Below are 14,974 nucleotides of genomic sequence, written 5' to 3'. Positions count from 1 at the left end.
TGGAGAACTCGGCCGGGTGCAGGGGCATGAGCTCAGACACAGGAGCTGGGGTGGCCTCCTCTCGCCCGGGAGCTGTCGCTTTGCTGTTTGAATCCCAGAGCTGCACTGCATTCCCATGGGGCTTCTCTCTCCCCCTTCCCAAGGGTATTTTCTGTGTGACTTAGAATAAGTATTGGGTCATGTGGATGTTACCATGGCAACCGGTGTTTTAAATAAAAATAGTCCTACACCCCCGGTAGTCTGTCAGTGTGAAATACGCCTATAGGCAGTGAAGGGCTGTTGGCATCTGCACCCCTTCTATTCCCAGAAGCAGCCTCCTGGCTCCCCCCAGGCCTGGAGGGCACAACCTGCATCTGTGCACGGAGGCGGGGCTCCTGGCTGGTGCAGGGGAGAAGGCGGTAGCTTGCGCGTCCGGATTTCCCCAGCTGGTGCGGGGCTCTGCCGAGCGCCTGCTTCCCGCACCTCCGCCAGCAGCGCAGCGGTGCTGCTGTTCTCCAAGTCTTTCTGAGAGAAACTTTAACTGTTTCAAAGATGGCTTTGTCTTGAGGTCTACCTCTAGGGGAACACAAACCGAGACCAAGATTTATGTGCAGGTAATCTGGGGGGAGGCGATCCAGGGAGTCACCGGTAGAATGGGGAATGAGGCAGGGAAGGGGAAGCTGGTAAAGGTGAGTTGTCAGAAATGACTGCCCCCGGTAAGGAGAGCTCAGGGCAGGGGTTGTCCCCCGAGGAACTTTGGGAGACCGAGTCACCTTCCTAAGGGGCAAGGAGGCTGGTGGGCTTGTCTAGCAAATCCCCCTCTATCTTTGGGTGAGGGCTGCTCCCAGGGGTGTAACTTTCTACCTGCAGCTTGACCTGTGAGCAGTCAGAACGGAAACAAAACCCCACAAAAGTCCTTAGGCAGAGAATCGCAGGTGTTGGCAGGCAGCAGACTTCAGCATTTGAACGTGAGTCCCTGCCCAGAGGATGTGGGCAAGGGCACCACATCACCTGCTGCCAGGCCTCCTGGCCCAGCTGGCAGCCTTCTGCATGGTAATGAATTTCCTCAACTCTCAAACATGCTTTAGGGTTGGGATAAGGAGCTTAATCTGAAAAGTTAAAGGAATGTGAAATAGCCTTTAAAGATGTTGTTACTAGGGGCGCCTGGGTGGCTCAGTTGATTGAGCGTCTGACTTCAGCTCCGGTCGTGATCTCACGGTTCATGGGTGTGAGCCCCGCATCGGGCTCTGTGCTGACAGCTCAGAGCCTGGAGCCTGCTTCGCATTCTGTGTCTCCCTCTCTCTCTCTACCCCTCCCCTGCTTGCACTCTGTGTCCCTCCCTCTCGAAAATAGATATACATTAAAGATATTACTAAATCCAAGACCTTTCAAAGGTGGCAGAATTACAGAGGGCCTGAGGATTCAGTTGGTGCTATCAAGAATGTCTTTCAGGGACACCTGGGTGGCTCAGTCAGTTAAGCACATTGGACTCTTCATTTCAGCTCAGGTTCTCCTGGTTCCTGAGATCAAGCCCCATGTCTGGCTCTGGGCTGATGGTGCAGAGCCTGCTTGGGATTCTCTCTCTCTCCCTCTCTGTCTCTCTGTCCCTCCCCAGCTCAAATGCATGCTCTCTCTCAAAATAAATAAATAAACATTAAAAACACATCTTTCTTCAGGGTGGAGAGTGGAGGGAGGGGTTGCACGGGGAAGGGGTGGTTTTCTTTTGGAGGAAAGGGAGGGAGTTTACTGTATCCCAGGCAAGAATTTTTGAAATAGTTTGTGTAGGCCCTTCTTGACTGCATCTCTGACACTTCGTGGGGATGCCTTGACGTTAAAATTAGGTGCAATGGTATTGAACCCAAGAAACTCAAAAACACTGAGGGAAGGAATGGAGGGTGGTTGGGCAGGAGTGAACAGGTGGAGATATATTGGCAACGCATTGCTTTTGGGCTCCTGGCATGATTTGGGGCAGGGTGGGTATTGCCTCTTCTCCCATTCAGTTATATCAAAGCTAACAGCCACATGGCAGACCCATTCACCTCCTCATGACACCTTGGTCTTGCTTTGGATACAGAGTCAGTGGTTCTGTCCATCTGTAAGAGAAGAGTTGCTTCTCCAGGCGCTCCACCACCTTTTGGGCCGATTAGACACCTTCTCCCCAGCATTTGAACCCTAAGTAGGGTGTTACAAAGACTAAAATTTGACTAGAACTTCTTTATGTCAACAGTGGTGTCCTGTTTAAAAAAAAAAAAAAAAAAAGAGCTCATAATTCTAGGAGATGGTGAGCTGTTGGGTCCCTGTCCTTTTGGAGCCTGGTTCTTTATAGCTTTTCCTTAAATAACTCTGAGTATTCCATAGCATTCCAATAAACTCTTGTTCGTTTTCCTATTACATTAATTAGGGTCTATCGCTTGCAATGAAAGAGTCCTGAGTGATCCTAATTTTTTTGGAACCAAAAGACTAGAGACCTTCACATGGAACCCTATGAAAACCTCTCTTTGTTGCTATTTCCTGTAATAGGTCTATTCAGAAATAAGAGAGGAAGGGAAAGATGCCTTACCATCATCTCTTGAGAGGACCCACCTGGGAGGGAGTAGGAGTGAGAGAGGTTTTGGGGGGTAATGGCTGGGGGAGGGAAGAGGGTGGATAACTGTGAAGGGTAAAAAGGGGAGGCAGCAGGATTGGGCAGGAGAACTTCTGTCATGCAGGTCTGATGGAGCTTCAGCTGGTCTAGTGAAGAGCTCCCGAGCAAAGATTTCTCCTCAGAGAAATTCTATGCCACAAGGAAAGGGCTGGCCTCAGGACTCTGCTGTGCTCAGTCACGGGCTGGGGGGCTGCCTGGAAAGGGCAGGGCCTCTGCTCAGAGACTGAGGCACAGCTGAAGGCACCACAGCTGGTTGCCGTCAGCTTGCTGTACTCCTAGCAACAGAGCAGTGAGTTCTTTCTGGAAGCCAGACCTGAGCCGTACAACTTCATAGCTGCCTCAGAAAGAAAGGGTGGCTTCCTTTTGCCGAATGCACACTGTGGGCCAGGCTCTTTTCCCACATTATCTTCCTCAGGCCTCTCATCAGTTCTGTGAGGTTGGTGTTATTTCCACTCCCACAGTTGATGATGTGGAGACCTACATTGGTGTCTGCCCTGAGACGGCCCTGCTAGTGAGAGGCAGACAGAGCTGGGATTTGAAGACTCCTGGTTCAATGTTCTGTGGTGGTCGCCATTGCTTCGGCGGCCATCATCCCTGTGATAAGAACTTGGGCTTTGCAGCTATAGTGCTGTTCGTTGTCCCCAAAGTATACGTTCTATCTGGGTAGTGTGTATGCATATGCACCTAAGAGGTCTGAGAGGCGATCTCCGGGAGGAGGAATTACAGAGAGGAAGAGTATGAGCCAATAAAGAGCCAATAAATAAAGTATGAGCCAATAAAGAGGCATCAGTGAGCCAGTCAACATGTGCTTGAACCTGCTGGGGACTGTCTGAGGAACTGTGCAGAATATTGGGACCGTTTTGACTTCTATTCCTCATTCGTGGAAGACAGCCCCAGGGGCACTGGCTCCCTGACACCTCCTGGCAGATGTGGCCCGCATAGAGGCTGAGCAGGCTCCAGGGGTACCACAAAGAGCTTCAGGTACAGAGCTTGAGAGGGGATGTAGTCACCATGCAGGGAACTGCCCATGATGGCCACGGGGAACCAGAGTCCATCTGGATAAAGCATGGGCGTCCGCAGCATCTGTCACACCAAGTATTCAAGGCTTGGAAAGACTCTCCCTCCAGTTTCAGGGTATCTGATACTTGTGGCTCAGAATGAAGAAGCAGCATCAATCCCGACGCCTGTGGGGGCACCATCTTAGTCGGCTTGGGCTGCCCTAACAAAATAGCACAGACCACAGGAATTTATTTCTTAATAAACCACAGGAATTTATTTCTTGCAGTTCTGGAGCCTGGACATCCAAGATCAAAGCGATGGCAGGTGTGGTTTCTTCTGAGGCCTCTTTACTTGGTCGATAGACAGCCAACTTGTTGCCGTGTCCTCGCGTGGCCTTTATTCTGTGCCTAGTCAGGAAGAGAGATCTGGTGTGTCTACCTCTTCTTATAAGGATACCAGTCCTATCAGATCAAGGCCCACACTTACGACCTCATTTAACTGTAATTATCCCCCTAAATGTCCTATCTCCAAATGCAGTTCCATTCTAAGGCACTGGAGGTTAGGGCTCCAACATATGAACTTTAAAGGAGACAATTCAGTTGGTAATAGGCATGAATGGCTGGCAAGAGGACCCGGATATGAGCTCTATTTCTCCATTTTACTGGTCCCAGAGACAAGGAAGTGAGCATCGTAGGGTCCCACAGCTCAAGTGGCACTGCAGTGCTGGGTCAGAAGCAAATCTATCTGCCCAGGGTGACTCCCAGACCTAGGACTGCCCACACCCATGACCTATGGGGCACTGTGCCCCCAAGGCCTCCTGGGCTTGGCCCGCCCTTCTTGACAATGCTTGTCACCACTTCCTGCCTCCTGAGACCCCGCAGACTCTCCTGCATCCCAGTGCTTCTCTCTACCCCGTGGGTGCTCTAGGAGGGGGCACAATGCAGTGCCAAGGCCCGGGTTCCAGGGCTGGCTGAGCCATAGTGCAAGTGCTTCCTCTGTAACTTCCTCTGGGAAAAGAGGGGGCTGTGTCAGCCTACTGCCCCTGTTCCCCCAGTCTATTTTATCAGTGTTGGTGAAAAGTGTGGAGAGAAATGGGTGTTGGGTCTGCTGGAAGGGGGGTACATTGGAACAACCCATCCAGGGAGGCCACTTGGCAGGGGCCCTCGAAGCTCTCAGGACTGTGCATGTCCAAGACTATTCTCTCCTGACCCCTTCTGAGAAGGGGGGCCGCTGAGCAGAGAGTTAGCGATGAGTGTTGGTTTGTCACACCGCACCCTTACAAACCCCAAAAGGCGCCACATGAAGGGGCCAAAGAAGCAAATCACGGCACCTAATTCAATGGAACACACAGACATAGGATGTGATTCTGCAAAGCATGTTTAATGATTTGGAAGGACTTTTCACTGTATCAAGTGAAAAGGCTAATTACAGAGCAACCCATAGTGTGGTTTTGTCCATGTTGAAAGATACAAAGAACTGGAAGAATAATAAGCCAGGCATAAGCAGTGGTTACTTCTGTGTGATGGGACTGTAGACATTTTTAAATCTTTTCTGAAGTAACAATGTGACTCATTGCTTTTGCAATAAGAAGGCCCACAGAAACGGTGATATTAAAAAATAACTTCGTAGTCTTGGCAGATGCTGCTGGCTAATTCTACAGCTATTATACCTATTTCCCTCATTGCTTCAGCTTGTCCACTCCCAGTGGTTGAATCTCTACCTCCTCTAGGCGCTCTGCCAGTGCGGCCACGTCATGCGGTTCCAGCCAATGAGATGTAAGTGGAAGTCAGCTCTGCGGAGGATTCTGGGAGAGCTGTCTCCTGATAAATGGAGGCGTATTTCTGGTCCTTACGCTTCCCCTTTCTTCCTCCCGGGACGTGGCAGTGATGCCTCGTGAGCATCAGGTGATGGACCAGAAAGGTATGGCCTGGGTTTTTGAAACACTGCATCAACCCTGGACTCCCCACCTCCAGGCTTCTTGTGATGGGTGATAATTCCGCTGTAACAGTTCTGGTTAGACAAGTTATGAATGCTTTTGGCTGCTAGTAACGGAATTTGGGTCTCTTCCCTAAGTCCTAGGTCACTCCTACCACTCCACAGAGAGAAACAGGGACGTCTTCACAAAGACACTCTCTTCCCCAGCTGATGATGTCTACTTGGAGGTAGTGTCTGAATGTTTGGTGGCTCTGGGAGGAGGGACACTGGATGTCTTTTACGGGATGGAGGAGGTGTTAAGGCACTCATGAGACAGCGAGTCAGGTGTCCCTCAAAACGCCTACCATGTGCTGGCCATTGTGCCAGGTCCTGGGGAGGCCAAGAACAAATTCGACCCTGGCCCTAGGCGCCTGAAGCTTACTGCTTGGTAGAGAGGATATTGCAAAATCATAGTTGATTCTTTGCTAAATTAGAGTATAAAGGGTTTTGAAGTAGGAGGTACCATGTTTGTAACGGGGTAACCTGATCTGGTCAGCTCAAGGAAGGCAGCCCGGAAGCGATTTTCTGTGTCCCTAAGCTTGGCAAGATGCATCCAAGATTCCTGGGCTTGTCCACATCAGCCTCTGGCCACAATGCCCACGGAAGGCATTCTTCCCCTTGGCAAGTGCCCTGGCCTGTGGGCCTCATCACCCTTATCGGTAAGATGAGGGCACCGGACTTGATGAACCTTGAGTTTCCCAGCGCTTAAAGGCCATTTGAATTCAGCTGGGAGGAAGCCACTCATGTGAGCAGCACAGGGGGGCTGGGGTGCAGGAGCTGGGGGCCAGTAGAAGGGCCCTTTACTCCTCAGCCTTGGCAAAGGTGGCTCCCACATTTGCTCATCCAACACGTACTGAATACCTAGTGTGTGCCAGGACCTGTTCTGGGTGCTGGGGATCTATCAACGAACAAAGCAGACAGTGATCACTGCCCTCAGGGGGTTATAGTGGGAGATCAGATCACAGGTAAATTATGTCAGAATCCGAAGGTGATCTGGCTTTGGAGACAAGGCTGAACAGGGTAGGAAGACAGGAGGGAAGGAGTGTGCTGTGGCCAGTGGCACATATTCTATGGGAAATTCAGGGGAGGGAGGGAGTCAAGCTGTCACCTGGGGAAAGAGAAGTCTGTAGGGGAGCCTAAGCAAGCCCTACGGGCGGGCAGTAAGCAGAACTGCAGGATGGTAGGGGAGGGGTGGGCTGGGGAGAGGAGGCAGATTCCAGGTGGCCCTGGGCACTGAAGGTCAGAACTCAGTGATTGATTTGTTTCAAAAGGATTGCAGGTCAGCCCTCGCCGATTCCATTTACTCTGAGTCAGAAATCAAGGGGCTCAATGGTGGGGAGACCTGGTGACCCATGAGGTAAGCTGTATGCATCGATGTGGTCTCAGACCTGTGCCTGTCAAAAAAGTCTGAGCAATGAAGCATGTATTTTTTTAATGCTTATTTTTGAGAGAGAAACAGAGCACAAGTGGAGGGGGGGGGGAGGGAGGGAGGGAGGGAGGGAGGGAGAGAGAGAGAGAGAGAATTCGAAGCAGACTCCAGGCTCTGAGCTGTGAGCACAGAGCCCAGCAAGGGGTTTGAACCCATGATTGTGAGATCACGACCTGAGCTGAAGTCAGAGCCTTAACTGACTGAGCCACCCAGGTGCCCCAGCATGTATTTACTTTTAATTCATGCTGATGTACTGATAAATGTGTAGGACTTTTGTAATAACTAAAAAAATAAAAAATAAAAATCATTAAAAAAATAAGTGGTGATCTCTGGGGATGAGAAGGGACTTTCATATTCTATTCCATACATCTGTAATACTTCTGATTTTGAATGGTTTGTTCCTGGAACAGTGTTTCCTTTTTTCTGTTATTTGTTTTGTGCCTCTAAACATTGAAGAGTATTCCCCCAGGCGATGTACAAGAAGAAACAGTACAGGCAGAGACAGAAGAGAATTAAGTGAGTTTCACAAAAAGTCAATTACACACACACACTTCTTCCACTTGAGTCAGGCCTGAAGGAACAAGCTTGGAGGTCTGCCCCAGGAGGGCACGGTTTTTTTTTCCCCCAACTTCCAGTGCCTTCTCTCCCCAAGCTCCAGTGTTTCAAGCTGAAGACAGCTAGAACGTTTGGAAGGCAGTCAGTCCCACGTTGCAGCCTGCGGTGGGGTAGAGGGGAGGAGGGGGCCCATTAGCAGGGTCAGAAGAAGACACCTTCAGAGCCTGACTCTTCACTCAACAGCTGGGAGAACTGGCAAACTTCTTGACCTTTCCAAGCCTGCTCCTCACCTGAGAAACAGGAATGACACTACTGCCTCCCTTCCTGGAGCTGCCCTGTACCCAACTGAGAGGACACACGCCAGCCCCCACCCCACCAAGGCAGTAAATACCAGCAGAGGAGCGGGTCAGGGTCTTTGTTCTGGAGCAGAAAGGCCTGTGGCTCTGGAAATACAGGGCTGGGCTGTGCCTAATGCAGGTTACTTGACCTTGAACCTCCACTTTCCCAACTATAAAAAACAGAATCACAACGCTGCAAAGTGTAAACCTTCCACTTGGGTTCTATCTGGGAGAGTCTTCCTGAAATCCCAGCAAAGGCGTCCACACAGCTTTCCTGCAGACAGGCTGACTGCAGTACGTGGGAACCTTTGCCTTGTTACACAATGAACGGAAACCTTCAAATCACTGTTATCTTTTTTTTTTTTAAGCCACTGCCATGGGGCCAGTACCTACCAAAAGACAGATACACGGGGTGCAAGTGTCCTTGGCCGTGGCTTGCACAAGGCCTACATAAAACACCATCCATGGGGCCTAAGGTAAACATCTAGTGATGACTATAAGCAAGACAAGACAAGCGAATCTACTCTCGTCAAAAACAAAACAAGGTAAAAGAGGAACAAATTTATTTGAAACGACTGCCCGGAGGGTTTTGTCTTCACAGCATGACATTTTGGAGTCAGGGGTTCCCCAAGTTAGCTGCCAATCATAAATGGCTCTTCACTGCTCAGACACAGGGTGCTGAGCTGCATGGCTAGTCTTTCCTGGTCCCAGCTGTTCTTAATGGAGGTGGCAAATCAAAAGCAGGTCTGACCATGGGTCTAGGGACACCCTGGGTTCCAACGTCTGCTCTAGCAGGCATATACCTCTTACTCCTGGGGAGATGGGGAGGGGGGGCAGGCTGCTTCACCTCCCGTTGCCTCCAGTTCTCCTGAAAATGGGGTGGTTGTGAGCTCGGATTAAAGAAATATAAAGCCTTTAAAATTTGCCCTACACTGTGTTAAGAATTTAATAATCATGGAAAAAAACCCAAAACACAAGCCTTTAAATCAGTGGCAAATACGTTACCTTTCAATGTCCCTGCTGGGAGAAAGCAAAGGACGTTCTGGGCATGTTAATTACGATGAAGAAGGGAAGGGTCAGATTTCCAGAGTCCAGAACACCTGAGGATTCACTTTTAAAAATCAGAAAAGTGGGTTTAAAACACATTATTTGACGTATAGTCAATGCCCTATTTTTCACACTGCTGTGGATGGCGGGCAAGGGCACTCCATTACTGTGCCCTTTTCTCATTTGGTACTGAAAGTGGGGTGTCCCCCCGTCTTTCACTGTGTTTTAGTGGTTCTCAAACTTGAGACACTTCAGAATCCCATAAAGGCTGGTTCACATGCCGATGGCTGGGCCTCAGCCCAGAGTTTCCGATTCAGCAGGGCGGGGGGGGGGGGGGGGGGGCGGTACATGGAGAATTTTCAGGTCAAGTTCCCAGGTGAAGCTGATGCTGGTGACATTTTGAGAACCACTGTTTTACTTGATACTAAGTATTTACCCGGAAAATGTCCTTTCTGAACCTGGCTTTCCCCAGAGGCACGGACCGGGGTCAGCAGAGTGGATGTCAAAGTGCATATCAGACAAGTTCCCTGCAGCTCCCAAGCTTCTGGTGGTCTGCAGAGGGGCCCCTTGAGAGAGTCCCCACGGGAATGTGGTAGCAGCAAACGCGGGACCCCCAAGGTAGTTACAAAGGTTCTGAACTCAGAGCTTCGGGTGATGTAGATCACTCAACCAAGGTTTCAGAAGAGGGTGGGGGAATGGACATTCTAGTTTCTTTTTTAATTTCTTAAAAATTTTATTTTTGAGAGCGAGCGAGTGAACAGGGGAGGGGCAGAGAGAGAGGGAGACGCAGAATCCGAACAGGCTCCAGGCTCCGAGCCGTCGGCACAGAGCCCGACGCGGGGCTCGAACTCACGGACCGCGAGATCGTGACCTGAGCCGAAGTCGGACCCTTGACAGATTGAGCCACCCAGGTGTCCTCTTGTTTCTTTCCGGTGGCACAGTCAGGTAGCATCCAGTGTGCTTCAGTGGAGGGTCTGGGACGTTCGGCGTGACGGGGAGGCTGTTCTCCGTGAGGCCGCAGGAGCCGTACTGCGGACAGAGGAGTGCAGCCCAGGCATAGGGCTTTGCCTGGCGCTAAGCACTGGGCGGACCAGCCGAGGGTCGTACCCCCTAGGCCGGCTCTCAGAAGCACGCAGTTCTCAGAGCACATCCCTCTGCCTTTGCAGCCTCTGACCTCTGAGGGTAACTGTGCAAACCTCAGATGAATTCACCAGCTTCACAACAAAATTAAGTCGAACTTCCTCTGTCTTCAACAGTTTTCTCTCTCTGGACTCGACCCCGTTTCTTATTTTATTAGGTTTTTAATCAGGTTCCACTCTGAAGTGCTTTTAACAAGGTTAGGATCTAACCTTTTAGAAAGGCATAAACAGGGAGAATACCGCCTGGTCCACCTGACTAAGGACACCAGGGTGGAAGATCTGAGAATGGAGACGGCTTTGCTCGGTCCCTGGGAGCAAGCCCTAGGGACTTCCCTGTTCAGCCCTGTCCCCTTCGTTCTGGCTCCCGAGTAGCACGAAGCAGTGGCTCACGGTGTGGACCGTGGGGCCAGACTGCAAGCGTTTGAAGAGCAGTGCTACCAATTGCCAGCAGCATGGACGGTGTGGTCTCGGGACCCAGCTACTAAAACGCTTATGTCACCTGCCCGTTACGAGGAAACCGAGGCAACGAGGAAACCGAGGCAACGAGGAAACGGCTAGCTGTACACAAAGTGCTCAGAACAGTGCCTGACACACTGACTCGACTCTGTAAGTGCCTGCTACCGTGATTTCAACGTCACTGAAGGGCAAAGACAGACCCGGGGCTCCAGTGGGCGAGAGAGAGAGAGAGAGAGAGAACGTAACCTTGAAGGACCCTCACATTTACTGAACAAATAGATCGCTGAGCTACTACTCCATGCCGGACCTGGAGCTGCGCTGGAGGCGCAGGGGTGAATGAAGCGGAATGTCCCTGTCCTCAAGGAGCAGGGGAAGACGCACCCTCAGCGGAGAGTCCCAGGAATGGATGCACGATGGCCGCGTGAGAGGAGCGTTCTGAAAAGGCAGAATTCAGCCTGCTGGGTGCATCCGGCCTCCAGGCTGCGGCGCTGGCCCACAGGAAGCCAGGCTCTGTCTGAAACCCGCAGGAGAGTCAGACATCAGTTACGGGGAGGCTGGTGAGGGCTGGGAGCATTGCGGCCAGAGCTGAGCTGCACAAGGGCCCTGGGCCTGAGGCCCCACATGCCGCTCATGGGGTCTAACTACCTACCGTCAGAGTGAGGCCAACTCTTGAAGGAGTTTCAGGCAGGGTGGAGGGATTCACATGACGCAGGCATGCATCCCGAAGAGGGCATTCTGGCTGCGACTGCAGAAGAGATGGGGTTGGATGGAGGCTGGAAAGGGTGTGGGGAGACAAAGGGGTGGTTGGGGCTCTGGAGGGCCCCCTGCAGGGCCCGTTAACACACTGTCCTTGCCCCAAGATGGTGATGCAAAGGGTGGGCGGTGGGGCCCAGGGCTCGGCCTTTGCCGCCTGCTGACGGTGCCACTGTGGCCCACGCCGTGAGTGGCGCCGGCCTGGGTTCTCCGGGTGGTAGGGGACTGGGAAGTGGGTGGCTTGTCAGAGACTTGCAGCTGATACGTTTTGAGGAGAAGGCAGGAAGACCTATCTGAACAACTGGGACTCTTTTAACTCTACAACACTGTCCCAAGCATGACTGAGTACGGACTTCAGAGATACCACAGCAGTTGGGGATGGGTGAGGGGGAGAGCTTAGCCGAGGCAGTGGACTCAGCTTCCGGGACTCCGAGGTGCCAGAGACCCAGGGCTGCTCTGCCCGACCCGGGCTCTACGTAACCTTGTCCTGGGTCGTCCTTCCACGGGGCTGGTTTCGTCCGGCCCTCTGCTTCCCAGGGGACAGCGGCACAGCACTGCGGTCACACAGAGCCTGGGTTGAGCGGAGCGGCTGTGGACACTCTCCCTGTCCCACAGAAAGCCAGAGAGATAGACTTCTTCCTTTACTTAGTCCTTAGCACTTCGGAAAGGACACCGGCCAACCCAGCCACTCCATCTCTAAACTTGCCCCCTTGGTGCTGAAACACGGTGGCGTCACATGTAAGGTTTACGTTAGGCACAGAAACACATGGACTCTGGAGACCTCCATTGGTTTCCAGCTCTGCCAGGTCCCTACCTGTGAGGTCCGTGGAAAGAGAGCCCACCTGTCAGTGCAGGTGACAGGTCACATTACCAGCATGGGAGTGTCAGACAAGTCTACACTCCAGGAAGGGTCCTCTTGTGCTTGGCTGTCATCCAGCCAAGCTGGGGACACACGCCCGATGGAGAGCCGTGGCACTCTTGCACTCAGACCAAGGCATTTACACTCCGGGGACCTGGGGCCATCTACAACATAGATGTGCTCCCCATCTGTGCGGCTGCAAGAGGCCTCGGTCTCCCCAGGAGTCTCCCCCGGGGCCACCATCTGTAACTAGGGGTCCCCTCCCCTCCACCTTGCCCTTTTCAAAGCCACCACCCCCACGTATCAGACCCGAGACCCGCGTTCACCCCGTGTGTTCCCGGCACCCAGCAGGAAGCGCTCAGTTGAGGGGCGCTCAAGCCCCCCGAGGGGCCAGAACGCCATCTCACAGTGGGAAGCCCGCAGCACGGTCTTCTCTGTGGACGCTAATGCCGGGAGGGGGGCTGCTTCCTTACCAGTAGAGGGGGACACTCGTGCTGGGGGGCAAACAGCCCCGGGCACCTGTTTGCGGTGGAGTCCACGCTGCGCACAGGAAGAGCCACAGCCGCGTGCAAGCTGGGCTTCCAGAGGCCCTGGGCGTGCCCCGGGATGAGCCGCCGCAGGGTCCTGGCGGCCGGTGCCTGTGGTGGGGTGTGACCCTGGTGTTGTGAAGTAGCCGTTCTCTGAGTGGCAACGGCCTGATTCACAACACCAGCTGCCCCACCGCACCGTGCCGGGAGGTCACTGGGGCCGCTGGCGGTGGTGAGGTCGCGTCCTCGGTGCTGCTGGCACGGGGGGAGGGGACAGAGAGCAGCCGTGGGTTAGACGCGAACGCGAGCAGTGTCGACATCTCATCTCCCTCTACCCTCGTCCCCTGGGCGTTCCCTGTTTGCCACGTCCTCGGCCAGCCCTCCCATCCCCCGGAGTCATGGGTGGCGTCGGGGGCTCCAAGGAGCCCGGGGCCCCTGGACGCAGACGTACCTGCGCATCGGTGCTTCTCTGGGGGGGCCCTCCTGCCTTCAGCAAGTCCTTGGTGGGAAATACAGCCCCCCAGAGCTTGCGCATCCCCGCCCTGGGAGGTGGCTCGGTAACCAGATATTCCTAAGCCAAAGTGGTGAGCCAAGATTCTTCCTCACTGAAACTTACGTGGCAGGAAGGCAGGGACCCCCAGTCGCTCTGCTGCCACACGCGGAAACCACACTCGCCTCGTGTTCTAAGTAGCGACTCTGCCAAGACCCCCTACCTCCGCCCCTTCCATCTGTCCGTCCTCAGACCCCGAAGGCTGTGTGGAGCCGCTCCCTCGTTTACTGAGGGTGACCAGGCTCAGAATGGAATCCAGCGACGGAGAGTCTTTCCGAGTCATCCTCCAAAGGGGGGAAACACATTCCAAGCACAAAGTAGGGGTGATCGCTGAAGATCTGAGGCTGTCACGCAAACCAACAAAAGCCGTGAGACTGACCGAAAGGAAATCGGGTGGTCGGTGTGAACCCCGATGAGCCGTCACTGTGCTCTGCCTTTCCACCAGCAGGTGACCCGCCGGGCTGCTCGGCAATCAGATTCAGCGGGTAGACACGGAGGAGCGTGTCAGCAGTGAAATGACTTTGGAATTCTCGTTTTGGTGTTCGCCTAGGTTTTTATCAGCATTAGGAAATTATGCAACATAAACTGACATGAAAATAGCATTTGAAGCTGAATCCCTATTTCCAGGTGTCGATAAACACTTTTAAATGAATAGCTTCTTTGGCCAAAAATGGCTCCTGCCTGCTGCATGGTTCTTAGTTAGTTACCCGATCAAGAAAAATGTTTTCCACTTTCTGCCATCTATCTTGGAACCTGCTTTATTTTAAGGACGCAAAGTTGGCAAGTTCCTAGCACTGGATGTGGCACAGAAGTTCTACCAAAGTTCTTGCCAGAGTTGGGGGAGGCAGAAAGTTTGATAATTCATCAGCCACAGTGGTGCCGTGTAAACCACTTGGCCTTGGAGTTCAGAAACATCTGAATTTTTATGTCTACTATCGAAGAATCCTGGCTGGGACAGTAGGCCATGATGTCTACACTCGGGCCTCTATGGGCCACAGCACTGCTAAGCTGAGTGTCTACCGTGCATGGGCTGCCCGTGCCAGGCCCCAGGGTGTGTGTTCAGACTGTCCCTTCCTATTTGTGTTCCCAGGGCCGGTTGCAGAACCTTCTGGGCCTCAGTTTTAGTATCCACCGAACAGAGTAGTAAGATTGGAAAACCTTGCATACGGCAAACACCTGATATACACGTGTATTCGATAAGTGTTGGCACCAAGTTATGTGGCTGGCTTGCTGAGCTTTGGGTAGAGAGACATCCCAAAATTTTTCTGTCCAGTGGATTGTCTTAAAGGCTAACAATCACCCACTCTGAGAATGAGCAAGTTCTAGAAAGTGAGATTAGTTCCTTGTAAAAATAAAGCAGGGGGACTGTTAATTGCCAGTGCTGAGTGGCCAGAAACTTCAGCAAAGTTAGTGCCCTTTTTTGGCCAAGACTGTGTACGTGGGAAGGTGGTACTGGTACCAAGTTCCTAAAACTGAAACCTGCACAGATTCCTATGAGGGCAAAACATCACGAACCTGGGGACTGGTATTCCTACATCTGAGGGGCAAAAGGAGACTGGGGAATAGGGGAGAAGCTGAGGCCATGAACACAGCTGTCCATAGCCACCTCTTCTTGGTTCTGTCTACAACTCACCAGTGCTCAGGGTGTCAAAGAGAGATAAAAAATGATTGTCTAAAAAAGTAACTTCAGGGGCGCCTGGGTGGCTCAGTCGGTTAAGCGTCCGA

Source organism: Panthera tigris, chromosome C2, assembly GCF_018350195.1.
Source record: "Panthera tigris isolate Pti1 chromosome C2, P.tigris_Pti1_mat1.1, whole genome shotgun sequence".
Lineage (NCBI taxonomy): Eukaryota > Metazoa > Chordata > Mammalia > Carnivora > Felidae > Panthera > Panthera tigris.
The sequence above is the reverse complement of the archived record's forward strand: the minus strand, read 5'-3'. Positions refer to the sequence as shown.